Below are 9,664 nucleotides of genomic sequence, written 5' to 3'. Positions count from 1 at the left end.
CCTTGATCATATCTAACAATGGAGAGATCACAGTTATCCTCAAACAAATGTTCCCAATTGGGGAACCCGCCGCCTTGAGGCTCAAAGCGTCGGCAACCATGTTGGCCTTCCCAGGGTCGTATAAGATCTCACAATCATATACCTTCAGCACGTCCAACCACCTCCTCTGTCGCATGTTGAGGTTTTGTTGATCCATCAAATACTTCAAACTCTTGTGATCAGTATAGATGGTGCACCTCACTTCGTACAAATAATGCCTCCAAATCTTTAGGGCAAACACCACTGCCCCCAATTCCAGGTCGTGAGTGGGGTAATTCGCCTCATTAGGCTTCAACTACCTCGAGGCGTAAGCTATTACATGCCCCCTCTGCATCAATACCACACCTAACCCCGAAATCGATGCGTCACAGTATACCACCAAATCATCTAACCCCTCGGGTAGTACTAGAATCAGAGCCTCACATAACCTCTGCCTCAGGGTCTCAAAAGGCAACTGTTGATCCGTACCCCATCAAAATGTCACATTTTTCTTGGTCAAGTGGGTCAAGGGCTCAACAATCTTGGAGAAATCCTGGATAAATCGCCGATAATAGCCCGCTAGGCCCAAGAAGCTACGGATCTCTGTAGCATTCTTTGGTACTTCCCACTACATCACTGCCTCTACCTTAGCTGGATCAACCGAAATACCTTCCTGGTTGATGATGTGCCCCAAAAATTGTACCTCCCGCAGCCAAAAATCACACTTGGAGAACTTGGCATACAACCTCTCCACCCTCAGGGTCTCTAATACCTCCCTCAGATGATGCTCATGTTTCTCCTTGGTCTTAGAGTAAACCAGGATATTATCAATAAAAACGATCATCGGCCGATCCAACGTCAGTCTACACACTCTGTTCATGAGATCCATGACCGCTGCTGGGGCATTAGTGAGCCCAAACGGCATCACCACAAACTCGTAATGCCCATATCAAGTCTTGAAAGCTGTCTTCGGTATGTCCTCATCTGGAATCCTCATCTGATGGTACCCCGACCGAAGATCGATCTTGGAAAACCAAGACGCACCCTGCACCTGATCGAACAAATCATCGATCCTCAACAACGGATAACGGTTCTTCACTGTTAGTTTGTTAATCTCTCGATAATTAATGCACATCATGTATGATCCATCCTTCTTTTTCATGAACAGGATCGGTGCTCCCCACGGGGAACTGCTCGGACAGATGAATCCTCGGTCTAGCAGCTCCTGAAGTTGCGTCGATAACTCCTGCATCTCAGGCGATGCCAACCGGTATGGTGCCTTTGCTATCGGAGCGGCACTCGACACCAAATCTATGCGAAACTCCACCTGCCTCTCCGGAGGCACCCCTGGTAGCTCTTCGGGTAAGATATGCTGTAATTTCTATACAACTGGCACACTGCCCACATCCGTCATCGTCTCAACCCTTGTATCTGAGATATAAGACAGAAATCTCATACATCCCTGCTGTAGAAATCTCCTATCCCTCGCAACCGAACAGAGAGTTGGCCCCTGCGAGGCCCTCTCACCATGTATAACCAGTTCTCCCCGACTTGGGGTTCGAACCCTCGCCAACTAATGCTCGCAATCGGTCATGTCCCCATTGGCCCCCAATCAGTCCATCCCAATAATCACATTTAGTCCTCATAACAGTATCGGGACTAGATCAACGTGGAACCTCTCACCAATCACATTCAGGACACAGTCTCGATACACCCTCGCAGCACTCACAGTGCGGTCATTTGCAATCTCTACCTCGAGCGGGGAATCCAAAGTTCTCGACGCGTATCGAAACTTCTTGCTAAGCGCAAGAGACATGAACTATTGGGTAGCCCCCGAATCAAATAATACATGAGTAGACATACCATTGACCAAGAAGGTCCTTATACATAAGCATGATATATACATAAGCAATGTAATAAATAAATAAAGAGTAGGTAGATAAGAACATACCAACCACGACGTCTAGCTCTGACTGAGCCTCCTCGGTGTTCAACTGAAACATGCAACTCCTCACCCATGGAGCATCCGCCTTGGCAGGGCAGCCATCTGTGATCCTCATCATGGCGGGCGCAGGCGCCACCACTGCTCCTCCCCCTCCCTGCAACTTCGGACAGTCGGCCCGTTTGTGGCCAGTCTGGTTGCAGTGAAAACAAATCAAGCCCTTCATGGGGCAACCCCTGATCACATGGCCTGATTGGCAACAAGCATAACATCCCAAGCCTACCACCTGATAAACCCTACTGTACGGTTTACAGCACTTGGCACACCGGCCACGGCCCTGTTGGCCCCTGCTGGAAGTGTCTGGGGTCTTAGGCTTTTTATCCTGACCTACTGCTGTCTGGACCTGCTTAGGCTTCCACTTGTTGTGGAAGTCCAACTCCATCTCTCGCTTACGAGCCTTCTCCACCATCTCATTCAGGGTTTTGCACCCTGTGAAACTTATAAACTCCCGAATATCATCCCTCAGCATGGAATGATACCTCTTCCTCCTCATATTCTCATCCATAGCGTACTGTGGGATCAACAAAGCTCGCTCCTGAAGCTTGGCGGTGATCTCCGCCACAGTCTCGGTGGTCTGCTGAAGGTCATGAAACTCCCTCACAAGTCGTTGCACCTCAATAGATGGTGCAAACTCCGCATCGAATCACCGAACAAACTCAGCCCATGTCATCTTAGCCACACTGGCTGCTCCCACCTGGCTGGTCACCTCTCCCCACCGATCTCGGGCTCTGTCTCTTAGCATACATGAAGCAAAACCCACCTTGGTTGTATCAGGGCAAGAACTCGTGCGTTGGGCGTTCTCAATATCCGCCACCCAGCGTCGGCTATCAATGGGGTCCCTGACCCTGAAAAACTCTGGCGCTCCGCACGCCTTGAACTCCCAAAACAAGGGAGTTCGGGCCCTGCCTGGCCCGCAACAATCTCGACTCTGAATACCCTGAGACTCTCCTCCATAATCGCCATCATACCCTCCTTAACCGTTCCAAATATAACTGGGGTAGCGTCAAGAATGTATCTCATAACCTCGGATGTGATGAGCTCGCGCAACCTTGTGACAACCGTCAATTTTCAGTCAAGTCAAAGTCAACAAGTTAAACCGATCAACTCATCTAACCCTTGTGTACTAGGGTTTTCATTATGTTTCTTATTAAACAACTCGCACTCTTAATGCAAAGTACCACTTAGAGTTTTCACGTGTTCGGAAACTCTAAACCCTAATTAGGGCAAGTGATGAAACTACTCGATAAAACATTATTCCTTAACCCTCGGGGCATATGACAGTCATAACAAGACTTAACGAGGTTTATGAACCTTGAAATACAGAGCTAAACACTCAAAAGGTCTCAAAAGAAGTCTCTCTCAACCTCTTTCACTCTATCTCTCCCAAATCTCTCTCTCTATATGTGAAATATCTCCAAGTATGTCGAATCTCTCCCAAATCTCTCCAAGAATGTGGAATCTCTCCCAAATCTCTCTTCGTATGTGAAATCTCTCCAAGTATGTCGAATCTCTCCCAAATCTCTCCAAGAATTTGGAATCTCTCCCAAATCTCTCCAAGAATGTGGAATCTCTCCCAAATCTCTCTCCGTATGAGAAATCTCTCCAAGTATGTCAAATCTCTCTCAAATCTCTCCAAGAATGTGGAATATCTCCCAAATCTCTCCAAGAATGTGGAATCTCTCCCAAATCTCTCTCCGTATGTAAATCTCTCCAAGTATGTCAAATCTCTCCCAAATCTCTCTCAAAACCTCTTTTGATTTATTTTTAATCATTTGGGGCATCCTGACATTTGACTTGGTGAAAAACCACTCGAAAAGGGGTGAAATCTTAGAAAATAGCCCCTTAGGGCCGAAGCCTCTCTATAGGGGCCAAGTCCTCCTAGAGCCGAGGCCACAAGATTCGAGACCGAGGCCCCTTGAGTAGCCGCAGCCATCCGGCCGCAGCCACCGAGCCGAAGCATCAGAGCCGCAACCGTCTAGCCCGCAGCCACCAAGCCCGCAGCCACCGAACCCGGAACCAAGCCCCCGCATCGAATCTCGCCTTCGGACCGCAACCCCCCTTCCCCTTCAGACATAGTTCAACGACTTCGGACCTAAGGCTGTTAAGACCGGAATCACCCTCCTGACTTCCGATTTCTCCATTTTTTTTCACCCGGTTTTCGACCACGACTCCGTTTTAAGCCCGTTTTTCATTATTTTAACGAGGGATTTTCACCCAAATTTATATTTTGACATATAAGACCCCATATATTCATAAATTAAGCATATTTTTAAGGAAATCCTTATTTAAGAATAAAATCCCTTAAATAAGATCTTGTGGTGGAGTATTGACTTTGTCATGGTGTTAGACACAAGCAACCACCACCATACCCACTCCATGACTAACCCACACCCCTCCCCACCATACTTGGTCATTCAAGGGTACTTTTCCCACTCATACTCACGTCCTAAGAGCTGGACAACCCCTCTCTCTCCTCACTCTCCCTTCATTTTCTCATTTCTCCACCAAAGATCAAACACATCTTTTCTCTCAAATTCTCTCTCACAATTTCGAGATTTCCAAGTCACTTTTCAATCTTTCCTTCTACATTTGGTAAGAATCATCACCCTTCATATGGTCATTACACTTCCTTTTACTCAAATCATAGATTTCTTACACAAACTCCATCATAATTGTGTTACATTCTCGAATCTTCAATCAATCCTCCAAGTGTTCTTGAGTTGAACACTTCTCTCCTTCAACATTCACCCACTGAAATCATATAAGGTGAGTTCATACCCCTATCTTTTCATTTTTTCTTAAGTTTTAAGGGGGGAAATACAAGTTAAAACACCAAGAATACAACTAAACTTTCCTAACAGCTTTCATCAAGAAAGTTTAACTCCATTCACGGACTGTTTTGGTCAACTTAAACATTTTAGTTTTCAAAACTGTATTATATGCAAATAGTTCAGGTTTATACCTTTAAAATGACTATTTGCACATCTCCATACGATTTTTCTACGATTTATGGTGATTTTTACAAAACAGCCTATTATTTCAAGAACAAATTCGGACCAGTCTGTGAATATGGACATTTTAACCTAAGTTAAAGACTTCTAAAAATCATAATAAAAATAATGGATAAACTAGACACATTCGATGAACTCTCAGAATTTACGGACTCAGTTTTCGATTTGGTATGATTTTTCTAAAACAGTGCAGAAAGGTTAAAAACTAGTTATCAGCTTATAACTTTCATAACACTTTGTATTATGTCGAGCAAAGTGTAATACAAGAAGTTCTAAATATTGAATGTGTTTTCTTGTTAGTTTATCATCATAAACTGAAATCTAGTCATTCATGATAAGATTCTTCATTCATTTAGAACACATATAATAAGTTATAATAAGCATAGTTTATGGATTCATAGCACAAATATATTTTCATAAAAGAGTTCTTTTACATTACAAACGTTTTGGATAAACTATAATAGGTATAGTTTATGTATCATTTACATTTCAAACTTATTTACCGAAGGTTTTCAGTTCAGTTCATGTAAATCTGTTAATGAATAAATTTGTGAGACATTCTCTTCGTGTTGCCTCCATGGTAACAAAGTCAAAAGTCCTGTAAATTGTAACCAGAGTCTCTTGTAGGGAGAGCGTGATAGTTGTGTATAGATCTATATTGGGTCTGACAAACCCGCACCTGAGCTGCTTGCAACAGCTAGACCGGCAGGTCTGGGGTGACAAGTGTCATTTAACGTGCGACACCTGAAGAACGTTGTATTATGAGGCCGTCTGAGTCTTAGCATGGTTATAATAGCTCACATGTGGTATTAACAAATCATAAGATTTACGGGTTCTACTCTTAAACTAGCGAGTTATGTCGATTTAACTCACATGAATTACTTCAAGTATGGAAAATACTTGTACGCTTTTATATCAAAAAGGGTTTTATGCCAATTTAAAACCACTTTTATATCTTTAAGTATGGCAAATACTTGTTTATTTTTGGTCCTGGGATTTAGGACCACATAACTCTATAAGGAAAATGTGGGATTTTCTATGGAATCATATCTCTGTTAAAACTATAATTCATCTAGAATTGTTAGACTTCAGCTATAATTGCTAAGTGTATATGCTAAAGTTATATAATAATTTAGTCATAATCGACTTAGAATTGGTGGGCCTGCCTTATCTCCTGTTCCTTGTTTGGTTGTGGGCCTAGGGCAGACCCATTATATTCAACGATTTATTTAACTAAATTTTTATATAACTTATATACGTTGAGTGCTTATAGAAGAAATATTTGGGTTCTTCTAGAGTTCATTATCGCATAACATAAAAACATTCATTTCACTCGTGATAAAGAAAATATTGGATTTTCTGGAAACATACTTTGTCGCTTTTTCAAGGAAAATGGTTTCTTTCTCAAACAAAACTCTTATAAACTCACCAACTTAATTGTTGACACTTTTTCAAAACAACTTGTATTCTCAGGAAATCAGTGAAACAGGAAAACAACAGCATTTTGAGGATGGGATGTTAAATCGCCAAACAGTTCATTTTGTCATCATAATGTAATTGAATTTTGAAACATGCAAACTTACGATGATGTAACTTTTTCAATTATATTTATGATGGTTGTATTTACTTTGAGCACTATTATACTCGTTGTTGTGATACTATACATGAAGTCCTCCACCCCCGGATGTTTCTGCCATCCTTGGTTTGGGGGTGTGACAAACCTTCGTCAATGGGCTCGGTACCATCGCCCGACCCAGATCCAGATCCCGATCCCCCAGCTCCGTGTCGTTTCACCACCATAGTGAATTGCAATACCATAAAACACAATGATCAGGATGTCCATAACAGGGATCTTCCCACACCGATACTCCTTAGAGCTCCCAGGCCTAACATTGGTTTGGGTACAGGTCCTGTGCTTTTACTAGTACGGGCCCAACACTACCTTCCACACCTACTTGTACCTTTCCCCAAGGCTCTAACTGATAGCTCCAATTCGTCCCATAATAAACCATATCCCACATACTACAGCATATCTCAAATCCTAGGTTGTCCTAAGATTTGCTCTACCCACATCAAACAAATCAATTATAATAGGTTGCCTTTATGCAAGCAAATTATACACAGAAAAGGATCAAACAGACTTTCGAATAAAATATTCTACCCTAGGACCACAAACATACAAGGAACAGGAAATAAGGTCAAATCAATCATTCTAGGGCCATAAGCTCCTAACCATATACAATTTTAAAAGCATACACATAGCAAATTCCGTACTATCATCAAAGCTCAAATATCAGTATAACATGTCTAACACATTGGGGAAACTACTTACTTGGCTCGGCTGATCACACATGTTGCACTCTCCTTCTTTCTAGTCTCAAAAGTTTTAACTTTTATTTTATTTTTGAAAACCATTTTACCATTTCCTTAGTTTGAATCCTGACACACTCGAGAGTGTGTCCAAATCCCTCAAACCAAGGCTCTGATACCAACTTGTAACGACCCAAATTTTCAAAAGAATTTTTTTCATTTTTAATTAATCAAACACATTTCCATAAACCATGAAACCCAAAACAATTGTTTTCAAATCCACATTCATTACAACTTTATTTAAAAACATCAGAGTGCCCCATAAAATATCGGTGAGAGAGTGCACTCCGTGCCATCAAGCCTTGCCCTTGCCCTTGGGCTCAGATGCACCTGAAACAAATCCACAAATTGTAAGCTAATGCTTAGTGAGTTCCCCAGAGCATACCCACACACAAACCACATACAACATATCATACTAGCTATAACAACTACACATATCACATAAGCCATCTATATAATGGATAGGGATGCCGTGGGCTCGTCCCAAGGGTCTTACTCCGGGATTCCATGGACTCCCCACATTGTCTTACACCTAAGTGACATGGGCTCTCCCATGGTCTTCGACAGGAAAGCCATGGGCTCCCCACATGGTTTTACATCCAAGTGGCATGGGCTTTCCCATGGTCTTCCACACATACATATGCCATATATCACTAGCATGCTTCCTAGCTCAACAAACTATCTTACCACATAATACAACTACAACTAGGATGCTAAATAACATTAAATGGGTCAGCCTTGGTGCCTTAGACCCATTGGTATGGTGAGAAGAGTCACCTCTATCTGTAGAATCCGAAGACTGCTCTCCTAACAGTCCGTAGAGACCCGAGCTGAGCAATAATAATATTACTCAATGTTAGGATCAAAAACCATCTAAGTGGGGAACCCAAATCCCCAAGTCCTTTCACAAAGCCCCAAAAGGTCTTCCTAAGTTAATGGGCCCAAAGTCCATATACAAAGTCATTAATGGGCCTCATGGCCCAGTAAAGCCCAATCATAACATCCATGGTCCAAAACAGATAAACTGGCCCACTAACCAAAAACATGACCAGACCCAATGACTAATTGAGGCCCAAAAGGTCAAAGTCCCAAAACAAATTCAAGTCCAACTGATGTGTGTATGCTTAGTGTACTGAGTCCTTGGGCCTTACGCGTTGTGTACGCTAGGTTACACCCATCGTACTAACAGATTATGCACTTTCTCCACTAAGTGCTTAATACTCGATTTTCTCATGTCCAAAAGTCAGATCTAAGCTTATTAAGACGTCCTAGGTCATAAAGTTGGCAACTTTATGCCTTTGCATGTCTCATATGTTCCAAATAATCCCATTAACACCTTTTTAAGGGTCTTAATCCATGCATGAGGTCAAAACACCCATTAAGACTTCATTTTTATGACATGAATAGACCAAAGGACCTTATATCTTACATTTCCAGCCTCTGGAGTTGCTTAACTCACAAGAGGAGGTCCCAAAACCAACAAGGGAAAAAATAGAAAACCCTAACTAGATATAATGAATAAGATAGAAAGATCAAATCTTTATACCTCCAAAAGCTCCTCAAGGTGAACTAGGTGCAGATTCTTGAAGCCTAATGTCACTCCAAACTTGCTTGACAACTCCTCCTTCTTGAATGGACACTAAAATGGCCACAAATGCACTCTCTAAGCTCAAAAATGGTCTTACAAACTCTCTCTGAAGTAGAATGACGAAATAAGGATATGGAGGTTGTCTAGGGGTTAGGTCCAAGATGCTTAAGGGCATTTAAATAGGCCGCAAGTCCGGAAAATTAGGGTTTGGTCATTTGTCACGTACGCCCAACGTACGTGTTGCCCCTCCGCGATCACCCTTGCATAGTACGCTAAGCGTACCCATAAGTACGTCCAGCGTACTTAAGGGACCTATTATGCTATATTCAAAATTCTTCAAGGGCTTCAAGGTAATACCTGATTTGGAGTGTTACAATATCACTATATTTATTGAAATATTGGTTAACCCGTTATATTATTAGATATATATCTAAATTATCCAAGACTTCCTGAAAGTCAGGAATGACTATTCCTAGTTTGACTTTAGAAATATATTAAGCATCACAATGATGCCTTTACTAGGTATCATGTTCGGGTCTATTTTTCAAAGCAATTTGTTTTGGACTAGAACCTTTAAGTGTATACAATTTCATATATCTCACGAGATTGTCTCTCAAGACATGAACCTATTCATTGATGTAACGCCCTGTTTATTTAAATAAATTAGTAAATATA

This window comes from Lactuca serriola, chromosome 7 (genome assembly GCF_051521515.1).
Source record: "Lactuca serriola cultivar US96UC23 chromosome 7, Lser_US96UC23_V15, whole genome shotgun sequence".
Classification (NCBI taxonomy): Eukaryota; Viridiplantae; Streptophyta; class Magnoliopsida; order Asterales; family Asteraceae; genus Lactuca; species Lactuca serriola.
Note: the sequence above shows the minus strand (reverse complement) of the source record.